At 39.8% G+C, this 21,220-nt stretch overlaps 1 pseudogene across 1 annotated transcript; it reads right to left on the bottom strand.

Annotated features, from left to right (window-relative positions):
- Positions 1-17,467: 17,467 nt before the first annotated feature.
- On the bottom strand, positions 17,468-19,676 carry LOC310647684 (annotated as a pseudogene). Its single transcript has 2 exons — positions 19,438-19,676; positions 17,468-18,266 (listed from the first exon to the last, which is right to left on the bottom strand). The product of its transcript is annotated as an uncharacterized misc_RNA (transcript).
- Positions 19,677-21,220: the final 1,544 nt, after the last annotated feature.

Here is a 21,220-nt window from a genome sequence, read left to right as displayed (position 1 = left end):
TTTTACACTTAACAGCAAAAATAAGCAAGAGAAAGCCCACCCCCTCAATTATTTCAGGGAGGAAAAAACAACCCTCACACCGTTATCAATAACATGAAAGTAAATACAGAAAATGTTTAGTGACTTTGGCATCATATGAATGAACCTTAGTAAAAGAGAACAGCAGCCTTATTAAAAGAGAACAGCAAAATGAAAAGTACAACCAGATGTGCAAAGGCAAAATCTTTAAAAGTTTTAATGTTCAATTATCGTAGGGAAAGACTACAGAAATATAGCAGGAAGGGATGAAGAATGGAGAAGGAAATAAGTTTAACAAACATACAAAATGTAAGGATTCTACCCTCACTTCTTAAAGACCATAGTATATTTTTCAATCAAATATACTTTATTCTGGCACGCAGGCACACAAACACACACACTCCACTGAACAAATTACCATTTTATATCATTATTTCATTTTCAATTCCTTTGTTGTATCATTGGAAGCAAGAACTCGCCACTTATTTTGCCTGAGGGCCATGCCAAATGTGCACAATTCAAAAGCATCCAGATTTTGTTTCACTAATAATGCAACAGTTTTAAGAGTAAACGATACTCTTCAACCACAGAAACAGCTGCATTTAACTACTGTTTGCTTTAGAAAGTACTATTCATATTTTTATCTGTCAACTAAATCACGCTAATTAATTTCTCAATTTACGCTCACAGCAACTAACACAGACCATAACATACATTATAATTGTAATGATTACATTTAAGTTAGCATGTATGGGGAAAATATTTTACTATTAAATCAGTCTGGAAATTATTTTCTGGAGACACTAACAAGACAGTGTGGTTAGGTAGACAGCATCAACTGTTCCAATGTCTCCTTGGCACCAACTCACTTTGTATGTTGAAGATGAGATTATGGAAATGATATACCAAAAGTATAACGTTTTGTTTGTGGTCAAGCCACGAGAGCAAGTGTAGAGTTGCCTGACTAGCTCTTAGCAACAGCATTGGCTGACCCAAAACAAATACGTAACTTGTTGCATTGCAAAAATTAGATTAACATACTAACACAAATTAGAGCTTGTAGAACATCAATAGCTCAGAAGTTAAAAATACACAAATCTCAAGAAAAAGCAAAACAAACCCGACAATTATGTCATATAAAGTCATGCAGGGTGAATAGACAGTGGCTGGATAAAAGATTAGATTGTTTGTAACAAATGTGAAGCATACCTCTTTTTTATTTTGAATTAAAGCAATACCGTATATAGCAAGTACTAAGCCCAGTAGAGCATTTCTAGAAAATAATGATACTATCTTATACACTCCAAATATGTAAAACCCTACTTTTCTCCGCAGAAGCAAAAAACAAAAACAAAACTCTCCACGATGACATAAGGCATTCATAATTTATTATACTGATCTCCTCTTTGTTTTAAACCATACAACTTCCCCAAGATGCAAATCCTTAAGATCGGTTCCCTGGCTTAATGCTCCACCTTCAAAGATTCTCTTCCTCCTACTGCAGTAAAATGAAATGCTACTTTAACTTTAGCAAGAAAAAAAGCAATCCCTTTACATTTATGTCCTGTGTCTATCTTTTGTTCCTGACAAGGACTGTTGTTTTTAGATTCACTGTTCTTTAGCTATATTATAAATAGCTTACTTCTATGTCTAGGAATAGGCTCTTTCCCTTCCCTAACTCATAACAGGGCTGGTCCTTTCCATTAGTCAGGGCAAAAGAAAGTCTTCAAATAATGGCAGAATATTAAGGATAGATTGGGTAGCGCCATGCATTTGGAATCAACCTACTGTCTTAGTTGCGGAAGATGATGCCTTCCTATCATCAGTGTGGAAGAAAGATTCAACTGCAGCTTGGCCATTTCTGAAGTTGTGGGAAAGGACAGAGAAATTATGAGAAGCCTTGCCTTTTGTGGCTATACCTCTAGATCCTTCATAACATCCAAGATCAAAGCCAACTACTCTTTCTGAGAAAGCCAAATGATTATTTCTAGCATTGTTGATATATAGTTTGGTGTTCTATCACTGTGCCACTACAGCAGGGTCTAAGTGTTTCTTAGTGTTTCCACAAAAGGAATATTTTAAAAATCTGTTCAAAATTGTGTGTGTGTGTGTGTGTGTGTGTGTGTGTGTGTGTATCAATATATCATGTAGACTAGTTTCTCAAATTTGACTACTTTAAAATGGGAGCTTTCAACTCCCAAAATTGGGATTTGACTGAGAATTCTGAAAGTTGAACCCCCATTTATCTTAAAGTTGCCAAGTCTGACAAACACTGATCTAGACTTGTAAAAATCAATTCTCAAAGAAACATTATTTCATTTTATTCTGTTAAGAATAGAATGTTATTTACCCTGAATTTGGATTCTTCAAATATAATTCTTTCATAAATCCACTGATGGATCACTCCATGAGTTCACATTCAAAAGGAGAAAATATAACCTTAAAACAATTTGAAACAGGAACTATATCATTAAATTTTTAGAGATAATATTCCACTAGAAAACTACTCAATATTTTAAATCTTTCTCCTTTCAATGGAGAAGCAAAAGAAAATATCTTTGTTTTGTTTTTAAGAGATTGTGTGGTTCATTGTTGCATTAAGCTACTCCCTTTATTTTTGAACCAATAAATAAATTACATTCAATAATAAGAAAGTAAATTTTCCAGTGATGAAGCAGTGTTTTTTCCATTGCAAATTACAAGGCAGAAGAAACTAAACTCTAAAAAAGAAAAAGTTATTTATGCATTAGTCATAGTGTGTGTAGTATTACAGGCAGGATAAAAGTTCTACCGCAGGAATCTTTCCCTATAAGAAAATATTTTTTTCTGTGTTCAAATGGCAAGACAATTTTCAAAGTAACTAATTCAGCAGTTTTTCTTCCCCCCCCCAAATAAAAGTACTGTAGCTAGCAAGTTCAGAAAAGGAGCTGATAAATGTGCTGAAAGAGGAATATATCTCAGAAAAAAGAAAGCAAAACTTCACAGCCAAGAGTCTGAAAACAGTATGATTCCATAGAGTCCCCTTTCCAATTATGAGCAGACTGTGTCCTGCAAGCATCTGTTCCTCAATGCCCCTGGTTCAAACTTACTTTCTGCAAGTACCTCCATGCGAGATTTCTCCAAGCATGTCACAAAATTGTTTAGCACACGTATACGCTGAGATTTCTCCCTTTCCTTCTTTCTACTTGTAGTACGCCAGGAAATTGTGTCTAGGACTCCAAAACGTTGAACCGTTATGGGCTAAAAACAGATCCTGTGCTATGCTGGATATATTTTTGTCTACAAGGTACACACCCTCTTCATGTTCAATTCTTTCCATTGGTGGACTAGGATGATGCAAATTTACCCAGAAAGTGGTTTTCCAAGTGCTGCTTGAAATGATTAGCCTGGACAGCTTGCCATAATTCCTTTGCGCCATCAGGGAATACTCTATGACTGGGCTGTTGTTTGGCCCTGCATTCCTGAATTACCACCAAAGTGCCAGAGGGAAGCTACTAAAAGACTCATGGAATAAAGACCGGCTTGCTGGAATGGTAGAGCTTTGGTGCTTTTTTAAAAAAAGGATTAATTAGTTATGCTTAATTCTTGACATTCTTCTTTTAATATAGTGCACCTAAATAAACAAGCAACTCTGCAAAGTATAATAAAATGTTTTAGCCAGGAAGGCTTGAAAAACCATGAGGAATAATTTTATTTTTCAATGGTTCATACGCTGCATTATGCTATAAATTGCTTGGCTGTAGTTTACTGAATAAATCACAGTTGCCTAGGTTCCACAAAACACTAAACCGCAAACTGTAATTTACTAACCATAGTGGCTGGGTTACACATTGCACTGGGCCACTAATAAGCCACACTTTGATTAGCACAATGTGTGAACACAAGTTAAGTAAGATTAAGGTAAAGGTAAAGGTTCCCCCGCACATACGTGCTAGTCGTTTCCAACTCTAGGGGCTGGTGCTCATCTCCGTTTCAAAGCCAAAGAGCCAGCGCTTGTCCGAGGATGTCTCCGTGGTCATGTGGCCAGCATGACTAGATGCCAAAGGCGCATGGAACGCTGTTACCTTCCCACCGTAGTGGTCCCTATTTTTCTACTTGCATTTTTACGCGCTTTCGAACTGCTAGGTTGGCAGAAGCTGGGACGAGTAACAGGCGCTCACTGTTACGCGGCACTCGGGATTCGACCCGCCAAACTGTCGACCTTCTGATCGACAAGCTCTGCGTCCTAACCCACTGAGCCAGTCAAATGTCACAGTCGCCTTTTTCTCTTGCTAGCAATGTTAAACATTAATAGTAAAGACTAATGTTTTAGACTATAATCAAGACCAGAAGTTATCACCTGCTCCTGGAAAGAATCTATAGCACAAAAAGGAAAGACATTTTACATTATTAGAGAGCTGTTGCTAGTAGTTAAACCTCAATGTTTCCAAAGTATTTCAGTATCAGGAATTCCTTGCAACAGTTACCCAGGTTACTTGCTCAAGTAGAAATCCAAAGCTATCATAACAAGGCTGTCCAAAACATCTAAAAAAGCTGCTTCAGAATACATGTTAAATTAGCTATTCCATTTTTCAAGACTTATACAACCCAAGATAGTTTCTGAAATACTGTACAACATTTACAGTAGGCACATGTATTTCAACTCTGTGTTAGATAGATACAGGTTTGCTTCATGCTCAACAATGCAGAGAGGATTTTCTTTCAAATGATTATAAATAATATAAACAAAACAAATTAACATAGTATAGGTAGCCCTCAATTCACAAGATCAGAACTTCAATCATAAGCCATTGTTGTCATGCATCAAGGCACCTACTTTGCTCAATGACAGCAATCCTGGCACTCCCACATGTGATCGTTAAATGACTGCTTGGCTCATTAATCAGAGCATGGGTGTGTGTTCTAAAACTGAAGGTTTCTAAAAGAATTCATTGATTTCTTTATGCAGGATCATGTAACAAGACTATGAAAACTCTGCCTACGCTTTTTCATTTGAGTTCCATTGATTGTTCAATAAACTGTACTAAGAACAAAATATATGAATCAATATGGTTCATACATAACACTTGTGTTAATTCATTTCAAAAATTATTCTAATTACACTGTTCCACAGATTATACTAAGCAAAACGTAAACAAGCCACATAATGGTTCAGAGCACTATATGTTAATCAGGCAAGTATGAATGTCTGTCCTTTATCTTCTAGATTTTTTTCTAGATATAATCCTGAATGTATTCATTTTACTTACAGGATTGATATGGCTGCCTATCTCATATTATGATCCTAGATAGCTTACAACCTTCAATAAAAACAGATAAAAACAAAACAGCTCTTTCCCTACCAGGCACCAGACCAAACATCCTCCCAGTTCAACACCCATCCTCACTCAAAATTTAAGGGAAGAACCAGGTCTTTAGTATTACCAATATGAAGTCCCGATCTCTATGGTATTTACATAATACGTTAACTATGATTCTAATTTCTTCTCCCTTATACACTTATGAATACATAGCTAAGACTGTAAAGCTGATGAATTTCTTTTACTAGATATTTTTTTTCTCACAGTTCAGGCCAAACTGATGGCCTCCAAAAGTGTTGTACACAAATCATCACCATCTTTAGCTGGCACTCACATTCTCTATACTAGTGGAAATGATGGAAATTATAGACCAGCAATGTGAAGGGCATGAAAATGGAGAAAGACTCTATAAAATCTCGTAAGTATGACATTTCCCAAGCCTTTTACCATAGTCAGACAGAAAAAAAATGATAGAATAAGTCATTAATTTACTGGTGGCAATATATAAATCTGCTAGGATATTCTATTTGCATTCATTCATGCTGGGTCTTTTTTATTATACACATTATTTTGATGAAGTAAAAAGTGCTAGATGCTTTAAAGGAGTAAGACAAGAAATGTAAACTAGGTAATGACAAACTTTTACAAGCACAAGAAATATATTGTGCTTGTAGGTTTGTCATCACACAGCTCACCTTTACTGAGAAGGAAATATACGTATTACAAATTGAAATGAAGCAAAATAAAATGCAATCAAATTCAAAAAATCAAAATGTGTCCATTTGAATTTATGCTCAGTATAAGTTGAACAATGTACTGGAATTTGTTGGCTGCCACAAGAAAAGCTGCTCAAGACAAAATTAATGACACAGATAATAATAATAATAAACCTTTATTGTCAAAGTACATGTGTACATTGAGATTAGCTGAGCCTCCCACCGTGCTCTCTCCCCCAACACACAGTGACAACAAACCCTCCATCCCACCACACTATGTGAACCAACTACACCACACACCGGCCTCCCAAGTCAATTCTGCATAAGATTATGTCCCATTTAAAAGCCTAACAGCCCACGGATAAAAGCTATTTTTCAGCCTGTTGGTGTGGCTGGCTATATTCCTATATCTCCTACCGGATGGTAGGAGAGTAAAGAGATACCGTCCAGGGTGTGAGTCATCTGAGAATCTTCCTCACTCTTCCAAGGCAACGAGCCCTGGCGATGTCATCCAGTGGTGTCAGGGAACAACCCACAATGTCTTGTGCTGTGCTCACAACCCTCTGTAATACTTTCCTATCCGCGGCTGTCAGACCAGCATACCAAACCACAATACCATACGAGAGGACGCTCTCTATAGTAGACCGGTAAAAGAGGGTCATTAGCTGTTGTTCTACCCTGTTCTTCCACAAGACCCTAAGAAAGTGAAGCCTCTGTTGGGCCTTTCTAGCCACCTGAGTTGTGTTAACTTTCCAGGTCAGATCTTCACAGAGGTAGACTCCCAGAAATTTAAAGGAGGAAACTCTCTCTACACAGTTCTCTCCGATGTAAAGTGGGGCAGGTTCCTCCTTTTTTCTCCGGAAGTCTAACACCATCTTTTTCGTCTTGCCGATGTTTAGGTGCAAGTTGTTGTTACTACACCATATAGATAGTTTTTGTACCTCCGCCCTATATGCTGTCTCATCCCCACCTGTAATAAGACTCACCACAGTTGTATCATCTGTGAACTTGATTATCGCAGTGGATAAGTTCAACACCAGACATCTAATCACTCTCAATCATTTTGCTAGAGTTGCTTTTGTTTGAATTGACAAGTGTTTAATGGCCTGACTTGTTTAGCAAATCTCAAAAAGACCTCTTGGGTGGAGGGGGAGGAGAGAAGAATGAGAACTGTGGCACACTGCTGTTCTTCTACTCCTTTGCAGCACATCATGCTAATTAAGGGAGAAGATCACCATGTGGTCTCCTTTAATCATGTGAGTTAAACAGGTGAGAAACTTTTATCTCAAAAAAAGGAGGAAAGAAGCAAAATCCAATAGAACCCCTTACATAGACATATAGGTATCTAGCTTTAATAAAATACATTTAAAATTCTTTTAAAGTAAATTATAAAATCACCCCAGAAAAATTCTGTGTTCCACTACACCACTGTTAATTCTTAGAAACCACATATGAGATTTCCTCCAGGATGATCAGCCTGATCTTTTAGATCTTCCTTCCACCTTTCCCAGCAGAAGTGAGAATTCATTTGTTTCACGAAGCTTTTGTTATCCATTATAGTTTTATAAATCAAAGGAGAATAAGGAGGCAAGGGAATCAAGGGGACATTTATGATCAATCCAATTATATGTATTTATCTTAAAAGAAATGAGCTTGAATTTCAGATTTTCTCTGCCATAATCCCAAAATAAGAATGAGAAACTCCGGCAGTTGCCAAGGGTCTGGCAGTGGGGTGTGGCTCGGAGGAGGGAAGAAAAAGAAGGAGGAAGCTGATAGAAGGGAGGAAGAGAGAAAGCTTGGTGGAGCTTGCCATTCTGAGCCAGCTGAGCCAGCCGGACAAAAGGGGGAGGGATAGAGAGAGTGAGAGCAGTTGCTGGAGCTGTTTGCCTGAAGCAGGCCAGACAGAGAGAGGGTGAGAGTGGTTGGTTGGAGCTGTTTGCTTGAAGAAGGCCAGGCAGAGAGAAAAAAAAGAGAGTGAGGGATGGGGAAAAGTGAAGTTTTATTGTTTCTTTCTCTTTTGTTGTGGGCAGGCCAGACAGAGAGGGGGACAGAGGGTAGTTTGGGGAGTTTTAATTACTTTCCCTTGTTGGAGTAAGCTAGGCAGAGGGAGAGTTAGGGAAGAGTTTGACATACCTCTTTTAGTGGGAGGTAAGGTTTTTTTTTTCTTTATAGGATCAGCTGGGGGAGATAAAAAGGGATAAAAAGGGAATGAGGTCAGAGAGGGGCAAGGAGAGTGGACAAGGGAGATTTCTGCTAGTGCCAGAGATTGGTTGCCATTGTTCTGGGCAAGTTGTTGTCATCAAAGATGGATTAACATTGTCCTGGGCAAGTTGTTGCCACCAAAGACTGACTGCCATTGTTTTAGGCAAGTTGCTGTCACCAGAGATTGACCTCCATCGTTCTAGGCAAGTTGCCATCACCAGAGGCTGATTAACATCGTTCTGGGCAAGTTGCTGTCATTAGAGATTGACTACCATCTTCCCTGTAGGTTCTTATTGCCTGAGATCAACCACCATCATCCCAAGTGAACCACCATCGAGAGAGAGCGACCATCACCGCCCCATGTGCGTGGCTGCCGATCATGACTGAATACCACCGTGTTACGTGCCCTGTTAGGCAGAGGCGCCAACGTGAGAGACCTCTTTAGGCTGGTGGCCACTTGGAGGGGAAGTCGGGAGGTTCTGGACTTAAGCGGTCCCTACAGGGATCGCGCTACAATATTCTTTCAAAGAAGTATATGGGATTCTCAAACAAAAGGGTATGTGAATAATATGACTTATTCAAATAGTTCTGCTCTGAATTAAGTTGTCTTATTCCAAAGGCCCATTATTTTAAAATTCACTCCGTATTTTATGTAGATAAGATATAAGCAGAAACAACATTAACAAATTGTACAGAAAAGGTATGCCATTATGTAATTAAATCTACAGAATACATTATAATATGCTTTATCATCATTCTATGATATGATTGAATTTACGTGTCTCTGCAAGAATTTTAAAAGAAAGTGAAAGTACAGCCAATATGTTACATTAGGCTACAACACTAAACCTACATAAAAGGGAAGATGTTCCAAACATTATGCCTTTCAAGAGTGTTGACCTACAGTTTCCATTCTCCACAAAGGGGAAGGCTTGGGGTAAGAAAAGTTGCCACTCTCTTACATCTTTAAGATGCCAGATCAACAAAGGCTGCACTATAAGGTGGCTTGATTAAAAGTTAGCATGCCAAAGGCTGCTGACAGCATTTATTTTCCATATTAATCAGTATCATTTTTTCATTATCATTTTAGCTATTGTCTATCCACTGCAGAATGAAGGAGGTAGGTAACATCATCAGCTTAGAGCACCAAGGTCTCCACCTTCCAACTTAGGCTGAACCTCTTCAAACTATTTTACCAATATACAATACACAGCACACATACCTTACCCTCCAACTAGTCAATAGGGAAAGGACTAAAAGAGCCAGTGATTAATAGCACCCCTTCCTTGTTTTCCTCTAAGTGCTGTAGGCTTTCACAGTGATGGGAGAAAAAAACATTTGATTGGCTCCGAAGGAGGGGAAGGGGTCCTTCTTACTGGCAGGAGGCCAGAATTCTAGGATACGAGGCACCAATAGGAAACAGCCTACAATTCCAACAGAAACATTGCAAACCTTCTTTTACTTCTTCTTCTGGAGCAGGAACCATGACAGACTTAAATGGCTCAGCCTCTCCCAGGTGTAGCACTAATTGGCATAGGTTCAAGCGTGAAAGGTGCCTTAAGGAAAAGGAAGAAGTTCAATCACACCATTTACAGTATATCTTTTACAACTGTAGTCGTGGTAACCCTATTATACAATTCATCCTCATCAGTTTAGAAATTGAGTTTGCACACACCTACTTTTATTAGAGAGGCACAGATTACACAAAGGCAGTTTGCTCTTTGGTGACAGATCATCACAGTGGAACAAAAATGGAAAGAACCAAACATGTGACTGCTGTTGTACATTAACAAGAAATATCTGAATTGCTAAAAGCCTCGTCCAATGTATTATAAACCCAACTGGGATCTATTCCATATATTTTATTTATTTTTTATTTTAATTCCATTTATATCCCGCCCTTCTCCGAAGACTCAGGGCGGCTTACAAGCTTAGCAGTAGCCTTCATTCTATGTATATGCCTGCTTATTAGGGCTTTCACACACACCCCAAGCGGCATTATTACAAAGTCAGCTTAATTGCCCCCAACAATCTGGGTCCTCATTTTACCTACCTCAGAAGGATGGAAGGCTGAGTCAACCTTGAGCCTGGTGGGATGCGAACCTGCACTAATTGCAGGCAGCTGGTGTTACTTAAGGAGGCATTAGCCCACTGCTCCACCAAGGCTCTCCATGCATGTATGGAGATATACACACACCTTTTTGAATAACTGTTTAGATCATATATCTTTAACATGTGAAGGCTTTCCATTAAACTAAAATGTATTTAAGCTTGAACATAAACTGCTCAACAAACTTTCCTTAAAACGCACATTAATCTATTTTCATTCTCATTTTTTTTTAAAATTCAAATTCCTCAAATGTAGGTTCCCCTTTGAAACACAAGCAGCACTATCTGCCTGTAGCTTTCAGGTATGTACTGTTTTTCCAGACAACTTTTTGCAGAAATTTGTTGAAGAAAAGATAAACATTACTAAACTTTGTTTGATGCCAGCATTCATCTTACTGCAAGCTCTTGTGGAAGTAAAGCAAATAGATGGATTTGTGTATCTTGATAGAACGTGTACTAATGATGGTGAAAAAGCTGGAAACATTTTTAAAATGGACAAATGTCAGTAGAAAAGTAATATGTGTGTGTATATCTATTTATACATTTATAAATAGATAACATTTCTAAGCTGTTATGTTCCAAAGGTTCTACGTGGGTTCAAAGTCAAACACAATAAAAAGCTCTATTTAAAAACAGCCTGCAAGACATGAGAAATTTGAAATACAAAAGGTAATATATGAAGTCATTTGTGGTAATGATGGATGCAAGAACAGTTTGCAAAATCACAAAGGTAAGGAAAGGTATAGTAAATGACATTGCTATCAGCTAGATTTAGCTATATTTCCTTTTATTTTCTTACTTCATGTCTTACATTTCGCTTATTATTTTGAAATCCCTTTCTGCACTTTGCATAATGCTGCCTTTCCCCCCAAAATGTAACGCTGCCTACCAATTTTCAAGAACTCTTGGCTCATTTCCAATTTTGTATAAGAAATCCCCAATACAAACAAAGGCTTTCCAATAAGAATACAGGGATTTGTGGTGGAACAATTTATATCAATATTCAACTATCCAAACAACTTTAAGCTTGCTTCACTTCGGGGTACAACATACTGCATTCCTTGGGATACAACTATCAGCACTTCAATAGGCAAAAGAGGAATTGAACTACGTAACATTTCTTCATTTTTTAAAAAAGTATATTTTTATACAATGTTGTCTTCTTATAAGAAAGAAACCAAAATAGAAAACACTGCTTTCAAGCTTACAGAGTATGTGTCTAAATAGTGAAATATGACACATATCTACTCGGAAATAAGCCTCACTGATTTACTGTATTTTCTGGCGTATAAGACTACTTTTTAACCCATGAAAATCTTCTCAAAAGTCAGGGGTCGTCTTATACGCCGGGTACTGAAAATTTAGGGACAGGGCTGGCTGGAAAACCTGGAGCGGATCTCCCATTTAGTCTGCGCAGGGAAAGTAGGACCAATTGGAGAAGAAGCTGCAGTCTGTGATTTTTTACAGGGTTTATAGGGTTTCCTGCCTTAGCAGGGGGTTGGACTAGATGACCTCCAAGGTCCCCTCCAAATTATTATTATTATTATTATTATTATTATTGTTGTTGTTGTTGTTGTTGTTGTTGTTGTTGTTGTTTAATCCACTTGCACTGTTTTATGTTTACATGTTTGATGACAAACAGCCTTATGTTTATAAGTGACAGTTTTCCTACTAAGCACCTGCATGTCATAAGCATTTGAATTAAAATTACCATATTAAAATCAAATCTTATGTTTTTTTAATTTTTATTTAGTGTGCGTTGGAAGAGGGGTAGTCTTATACGGCGAGTATAGCCCAAACCCTATAATTTAACAGGAAATGTAGGGGGTCGTCTTATACGCCCAGTCGTCTTATATGCCGGAAAATATAGTATCCTACTTTCCCCAGGTAAATCTGTATAAAATTGCAACTTTAAAACTCCAAGTAACTTTGCTTAATTGTTAACAATAAAACTTTAAAACTTCTGAAAGTAACTTTGCTTAATATTGACAACAGCAAAACCAATCTCTAAAGGCCAGAAACATGTGTTCCACACCCAAGACACCTCTGTAGTTACCACTATATAACATCATAAAAATCATATACAGGTAGTCCTTGAGTTAGGGTTAGGGTTTGTAGGAGTGAATCTAGTACCTTGAATGCAATTACTCCCTGCTTTCGCGCATGCATTTGCTAATTTAATGTGTGGGTGAATGTGTGGCTCATTAAGTGAACATGAGGTATCTCAGGGCAGGGAAGGCGGGGGGGGGGTGTAGGGATGGAACAGGCCACCTGCTTCAGACCACCCAAGGCCTCCCATGACCCACTGAAATCCCTCATTCTCCCTCCCCATCCTGCCACACCAGGTCACTTACCTTGTGAAGATCTGTCTCCTCTCCAGCCTGATTCTTTGTCTGCTCCTGGCAAGAGCAGAGGGAGAGCAGGAAGAGTATGCCCTGCTCGGCTTCTCTGACTCACCCACCCACTTCTGGAGTGGTGGGCAGCCTCAGAGAGTTTCCTCCACAGGCTTCAGACTCAGCACAGAAAAACGTTTGCATGGCGAAGGGAGGTTTGGGGCAGTGAAATCATGTTGCTTCAAACCTCCTGTTAGCATGCACAGTGCCTGGAAGCTTCTGGATGCCCTGATTTCGCAGGAAGTTAGGCACCCATGCTCTGCACAACTGTATGGGTGCCTGAGCACGAAATCATGGCCCCCAATTGAGCTTTCAGCCTATGGTCGAAAAGTGTTTACCCTGGAGAAGGGCTTTGCTGCCCAGAATGGACCTCTGGAGCCACACAGTGGCCCCCCTGATCTCCATTTTGGGCAGCAGAGGCCTGGAGGCCTCTGACACCCAGAACAGGCCTCTGGAACCATGCAGCTGCTGCCCCCAACCTCCATTCTGGGTGGCAAAAGCCTGGAGGTCTCCAAAGCCCAGGATGGGCTTCCTGAGCCAGCAGCCATTCCCCTGACCTCCATTTTGGGTAGCAGAGGCCTGGAGGAGGCCTCCGACACCCAGAACGGGCCTCCGGAACCACGCAACCACCACTCCCGGCCCATTCTGCATGTCGGAGGCCTCCTCCAGGCCTCTGCTGCCTAGAACAGAGGTTGGGGGCAGCAGCCAGGTCACTCCAGAGCTCTTTTCTGGGCATCGGAGGCCTTTCCTAAAGGCTCTGCTGGCAAAACAGAGGTCGGGGGCGACGCATGTGTCAACCCGGAGCTCCGTTCTCGTTGGCAGAGGTTTTGTGCAAAGATGGCAAAAGGCTTTGGAAATGGATGGAAAGCTTTGATGTTTCAGCTCTTACCTCCATTTGCAAAGCCTTTTGCTGCAGATCTTGTTCAGGCCTCCGTTTACAGAGAACAGAGGCCAAAGTACTGTGAGATCACACGAGATCAGTAGATCTCATGGCATTGATCTTGTGGTACTTTAGATCTGCATTCTCTGCGAACACACCAAAGGCCTGAAGCAGTGAAACAGACAAGAAACCAAAGACTCTTTAGATCTTTGCAGGGCGAGGGTATCCACAGGCCTAGTGCCTAGGGAGATCTGGGGCAGGGGGGAGGAGGAAATAGCCAGGGTGAATATTGCAGTGCCTCTGCAGTCGTTTGTAAGGATGAACAACTGCCGTGGTATGGCAACATTCGTAATTTCGTGAGATTTTCATAAATGCTAGAAGGCGCTTATCACGTAACTTTGAATGTTCACTAAGGGAACATTCATAACTCGGGAATTACCTGTATATGTGGTCTTCAACATACAACCATAATGGTTGTATGTCATAACAGCTGCAAAACAGGTCGCTTACAATTTTACACCCTTTTTGGAGCACAGTTATTAAGTGAATCATTGCAAATGTGAGCCTTGGTGGAGCAGTGGGCTAATGCCTCCTTAAGTAACACCAGCTCCCTGCAATTAGTGCAGGTTCGCATCCCACCAGGCTCAAGGTTGACTTAGCTTTCCATCCTTCCGAGGTAGGTAAAATGAGGACCCAGATTGTTGGGGGCAATAAGCTGACTTTGTAATAATGCCGCTTGGGGTGTGTGTGAAAGCCCTAATAAGCAGGCATATACATAGAATGAAGGCCATTGCTAAGCACATTGTGCTTTAGATTGTAAGCCGCCCTGAGTCTTCGGAGAAGGGCGGGATATAAATGGGATTTTAAAAAAATGTGAATCACTGTGGAAATGCTGGTTTTCAGCAAAACCATCATAAAATTAAGACATGTAACTGCAGGATGCTTTAAACAGTTGTAAATTTGGCCACATTATCAAGCACCCCAAGTTCAGTCATGTGACTGTGGAGAAGGTCCAACTGTTGGAACTTTGAATCCCCTTTTTCGGGTTGGTTTAACTTTGGACTGCTGCTAAATAACTGGCCATAAGTCAGCCTATATATCAAAACTAAAAGCAGCTGCCAAAGTGGACATAAGGTATAAAAGCAGCCTTCCAGATTTTAACTGAATTTCTGCTTAAGACTGAGTATAATCTATTATTTTCATCTGTTTTGTATCTATTTCATCAGGGAAAGATCATTTTTCAATCCAATTGTGTATTACTCTTATGTATAAAAGTTTTAAGGGAAAAGAAAGGAAAAAACATAACTGATGAAAAAATATTGAGAGTTATCAATCTATAAATGGATGCTATCTATACGACTGAACTTTTATTCTAATAAAGTAACTTTACAGCATTTTACCTGTTGAACACCACAGGTGCCTCGTGCCATTAGATTTCCTTGTTTCAATATACTGTTTGTGTCACCTGTACACCAATTTAGAACCAGCTGGTCTACAGGGGTAGCCAACCTTGGCTCTTTTATGACTCATGAACTTCAACTCCAAGAATTCCTGAGTCAGCTAAGCTGACTCAGAAATTCTGGGAGTTGAAGTCCATGAGTCATAAAAGAGCCAAGGTTGCTATGCTAACTCAGGAATTCTGGGAGCTGAAGTCCATGAGTCATAAAAGAGCCGAGGTTGCCTAGCCCTGGTCTAGTAGTTAAGCCATCAGGCTAGAAACAAGAAGATTGTTTAGTTCTAGTTCTACCATTTGCATGAAAGCCAACTGGGTGATTTAGGCCAGTCACTCTCTGTCAGCCCAACCCACCACACAAGGTTGTTGTTACAGGGATAATACGGTAGAAGAAAGAAAGAATTTTAGGTCTGTTTGCCACCCTTAGTTATTTTTAAAACTTTTTTTTATTTTCAAGTTATTTTTAAAGGCAAGTTAAGAATAAAAAAATGAATATTAGTGGCTCCGATGACACAATGCTACATGGACCCAAGAAAGCTAGCATTACATACAATTCTGTGAGATAAAGGTCACCACTTGCAGTTCATATTCCTACCAATCTTTTAAGTAAACCCTTTATCTGCACTTCTTTTTATAAAACTTAAAACATTTCAGGATAACATTAAAAGTTAATTAAGCACATCCAATCTACTAAGTGCAATCTACTAATAATTACTATGTACATTCCTCTGATGAGACGTTTCCAGATCTTTATATTTCTACAGCTAAAGAAACAGATGTAAACATCCGCAAAGATATTACACATACTTTTTTTATAGAGACTTTCCTGTTTTCCTATATCTTTGCTCAGTAATCCCATTCTAACACAGTCCAGCTTTTTCTTGTGAAAGCATGTCTTTTGATGATTCTGCTATAAACAAGAAGATCTGGGATCTTCTCTTAACCTTCTCCATACCATATGTCCTTCTCTAAGGCATGAGACAAGGCAGACGTCCATCTGATTAGTCCATTTCAAACTGAAAATGAGCCTCTGTTGTTACAATTTGAAACTATATGGCAGGGGTCTTCAAACCTGGCCCTTTTATGACTTGTGGACTTCAACTCCCAGAATTCCTCAGCCAGCTTGCCTGGCTGAGGAATTCTGGGAGTTGAAGTCCACAAGTCATAAAAGGGCTAAGTTTGAAGACCCCCTGCTATATGGTGATTGTTTGCACTGGCTGAAGTTTGTCACAGCATGAGAGAAAGTAAACAGGAAATTTTAAAAAGTCCACATAATCTTCTAACCACCATCAAGATACATATGTTATGTTCTATCTCATGCATCGTTCCATTCGCTATAAATTAATTAATAGTATATCAATCACTATCCTGCCTTTTACTAGAAAGATTATTATCTCCAATCAGTAGGGTAAAGCAAGCCACTTAATATTTGCGATGGTGAAATAGCCAGATGGGCCATCCATCTGTCTTGCTTTTTTTTTCCCCTCCCCTCTTTATGTACATACAACCTCTAGAAGCCTTTCAGGACTGAAATGTCTGAAAAAACAAAGCCCTGAAAAATAAGGACAGGCCCCAAATTTTATTTTTGCTAGGTAATGCTCTGAGGGAATGTTTGAATACAAATAGGCGGGGTGGCAAATATAAGAATAGAACATAAAACAATCAAACAGGGCTGGGAGATTCTTTAAATAATTTATAATTCCAGAGAGGAAAAATCTCTGCAAATGTCTGACAACCTGATGTTTTTTTAAAAATTTAACAGTGACTGTACACTCATGAACGCAATGCCAAGGAACTGGGAAGGGACCTACACCATCGGTATCCAATCTTTTGGCTTGCCTGGGCTGCACTGAGTGAAAAGGAATTGTCTTGGACCACATATAAAATATACAATATAGTTAATGTATATAAATCATGTCATAATGTTAAAAGTTTACAGTCTTGGGGGAGCCCCTGGGCCACATGCGGGCCGTGGACCACAGGTTGGACACACTTGACCTACACTGTCATGAAATTAAATGTTCTGTAAAAGCCTCAACAAAGTAAATGGGATATTTGTTAAAATTTGACTGTAGCTCAATGCACCTGACTTTCCATTTCTTTTGACAAGCCTACCACTATCATTCAAAGACTAGCAAGTGTATCCCTCTTTTCCTGCCTCCCTGTTGCTAATGGTGAGTCGCTATATAATCCTCCAATTCCTGCCCATGCTATATGGCATGCTTTTGAGGAAATTTGGAAAAAAAGAAGAAATCAATAGTCAAAAGTAGAAAAATTAATGTACAGCGGTCATAACACCAACTACAGGACAAGCAATATATCAGAGTAGGATCAGGACACTAAACAGCAAATTTAAAATAATACAGTATGCTCAAATTCCTATTCAACTATGACCTTCACAGAATTGTTTTTATTAAGTAATGTAAGAAATTGCTTGTAAAAATAATGTGAGATATAAATAAATATAGAAGTATATAATACAGCTCCTTGTGACTCATGTTTCAAAATTTAGTAGCTGCTGATACTGACATATACCGGGTTAAAATATTCTTGCCGTTTTCCAAACTATTTTTTCCTGGTACTAGAGGGAACATATACAATTCTCCTCTCTCCCCATTTATTTTCAGGGCTTGCAGATATAGAAGTTTCACTATTTCCTGAAGGAATGTCAGATTTCAGCAAGTTAACTCTAGTAAGAGTCATGGCTAAAATATCCTTAATTACAGATTTGGTATCTAGCTGCATTTGTTTGCATTCTGGCTGATCTTCATATGCATCAGATCAAGTTGAGTCTTCATTCTTTGGTACAACTTCTAAGAAATGTTGGGGATAACACTCATCTAAAAACTTTTCACAATCAGAACATTTTTCAGTTGTTTTCTGGTAAGCTTCTTTCATATTCTTCCTTATAAGATGCTCCTTTACTTTTCTTTCTTCCTATACTTCAAGGTTTTCAAGCTCCTCTTTCTTTCTTGTTTCCAAAGCACGATGCAGTTTTTCAAATTCAGCTTTAATCAACACCTCTTCATTCTGAATTAGGGCCTTTTTATCCATTGAAGATACTAATATTTCCTTCATCAGTTTCTGTTGTAATTCTCTTACTTTCTTCAGGTTACTAACAAAGACTAGTCTTTCTTCCTGGTACATCATGTCAGTGAGGTTGATGGAATGGAAGTCACAGTTTTGAGGCCAGAGCTAACAAGTCCATATACACCAGGGGTCTTCAAACTCGGCCCTTTTATGACTCATGGACTTCAACTCCCAGAATTCCTCAGCCAGTGTGCCTGACTGAGGAATTCTGGGAGTTGAAGTCCATGAGTCATAAAAGGGCCGAGTTTGAAGACCCATGATATACACCAGATGTGTCAAACACAAGGCCCGGGGGCCAGATCCGGCCCGCGAAGTGGTTTCATGCGGCCCGCGAAGCCATCCTGGAAACAGTGAGGGAACAGCCCCCACTGCCTTGGCCCTGGCCCAGAGACCCTCCTCCTGCCAGAGACCCTCAGATCTGTCCGACTCCTGCCCAGGCCCTCATAGGCACCCTTGATGCGAACGATGTAGAGCTGGCCATGCCCACCCAGTAGGACATAAGCACTTTAGCCACGCCCACCCTGTAGGCCACGTCCACCCAGGCCACACACCCCGGCCCCCTGAGGGCAACCGCAATGCTCATGCGGCCCTCAATGAAATTGAGTTTGACACCCCTGATATACACCATTGCTTCTGAGCTAGGCTTCACCAGTTGGGCAATTCTGAACAGTCTCACCAGTGTGGTGTTCACGGGCAAAGTGGCAGTCCCAAGGAAGGAAACTAGCAGGATTTGCAGCACAGCAGGCATGACAGACTAAAGGTTCAGAGTTGCCCATAACTGCCTGTGGCAATTGCCACATACTTATGCGGCGAAGGGATTGATGGGTAAATGTAAGTTGCAGATGTCTGCAGATGAGCCAGTGAAAACACCTCCCAAATACTAACTGCATGTTGTATGGAGATACACATCCTGTGTGCTGATTGGCTGATCCGACTTTCTGTTCTGTGCTTTGCTGTTTGTGTGCCCCTAGCCAGAATGTCAAAATTTGCAGGCATATGAATGCAACAGCTATGCAACCGTCTACAAAAAACAGATGCATACGTTCTCTCACGTGCAGCACCAGAGGAATCTGCTAGACCCTTAACCAAACCTCCATCATGAGATACAAGGCCAGAAGCCCACAAACACTCATGGAGAAGATAACATCTTAAAGCAAGGGTGTCAAACTGCCGGCCCATGGGCCGGATGTATCATGGTGAAACCACGCTCACCCCATTGCCAGCAATAGAAAAAAAGTCACGATACGTCGCAACACATCACATGATGTTGCGAGTTTGACACCCCTGTCTTAGAGGAAAGGGGCACCCATTTGGAGGAAGAGGCGGGACACTGTGTGATATTGCTAGTTTGGCTGAGATGCTCAATGACACAATAGCGGCAAAAGTTGTGAAAGCAGATGGGGAGCACAACCGGATACTCAAAGAGTGACAAATAGACTGCACAAGTCAGGCTGACCTGCATTTGCTCATATGTTAACAGAGACCCTCCAAATGAAGGTTGAGAGTGCCACAAGTTCAAAACCATTATTCTGAAGAAAGAATCATCTTTCCTTTCCCTGACTCCCCTCAAATCAATAAACAAGCACCAGCTTTCTTCTGTCATTTATTGAGAACTACCATTTTCATACCACATCCTACCTGCTTACCCCTATAAAGGGTCAATCAGAACAAAAATTAAACCAGTGGCTTTTTAGTCAAGTCATCTTAAAGACTGAATTCATATGACATGCAATTTGTCTCTGGAATGTAGGAGGTTGTGTGCATCTTGGCACTGTGACTTACAACTGACTTATAGATTAGCCTGTTGTATAAACCCAACCTACTACAGTTGTCTCAACGAACTACAGCACAGCCTGCATACTCACAACTAACATTGTTAGAATGATAAAAGAAAACAAATAAATACTATTAACCCATGACCCATTGGACCATCCTTTCAGAGATATTGCCTTACCAGATATCTTCAACAACCTCCAACCCACTGCCATTATTGGAAAAGATGGAAAATAATCCAGAGATTATCTGCCTCAAAAATGGACCGTCTGCAGTACAGTCAAACACACAGGAAATGTTCTATGACATTTTTTGTTATGTCATAAATTGTTTTATGGACAGAGCTGACGCAAAGAACAGCTTGAAATCCAAAGTCTGCGAAAAGACCTATTTTCCCTCCAACACACCCTTCCCTCTATCTCACAAGCAGCAGACGATAGAAAATACAACAAAGCCTCTAATTTAAGGTTAGTGTAATCATTTTAATTGTTTTTAATTTTTGTAACTTGTGTATTGTTTTTAAAAAACCTTGTGAACCGCCCTGAGTCCTACGGGAGAAGGGCAGTATATAAGTCTAATAAAATAAATAAATAAAATAAAATAAATAAATCAAGATGCCCAAACTAATCTCTTACAGAGAAGGACTATTCTACATACTTGGGTTTTCATAAAATGGAACCAGAAAACTTAATAAACGTAGTAGGGGTTTGAGGTCACTGATAGGGTCACATTATCTTCTCATGATGCCGAATTCTCTTCATGTGATTCATGAGTGAAAAAGGACGAATATGTATTTTTTTGCATTTCTATTAACTAATTTTATTTCTCCACATTTAATTGGGATTATATGTGCTGCTCCTATTATGTCTAATTCCAAGCAGCTTATAGACCTCCAAAGCGGTGACAAGATTAAAAGATCATTTTGGAAGGACGAGGATCACTGCAGAGCAGTGCCAGCCTTCTGGATAGATTGTCCTGAAGGATAGCATAATTGATAGCTACTGAAAGATCAAGGCAAGACAAGTCATACTGCCTTCCTCCCAGTTCCACCATAGGTCATCTATAATGTTGGCAATTCCAATAAGTCATTTCCCCCCAGACCTCTCTGCAACTACAACTCATCACTGTCTCATCAGTGTCAAAAAGGGATGACTTCTTCAGGAAATTTATTACTGCCTTTTTCAGTAGGAAGCAGAGTGTTCACCACCACCCAATCCTAGTCTATTATCTTTTTTAGGAGCTTTACATCAACACTAACCAGGAAAAAAGAAAGGGGCCAAGCTATT

This window comes from Vipera ursinii, assembly GCF_947247035.1.
Source record: "Vipera ursinii genome assembly, chromosome: 1".
Lineage (NCBI taxonomy): Eukaryota > Metazoa > Chordata > Lepidosauria > Squamata > Viperidae > Vipera > Vipera ursinii.
The sequence above is the reverse complement of the archived record's forward strand: the minus strand, read 5'-3'. Positions and strand labels throughout refer to the sequence as shown.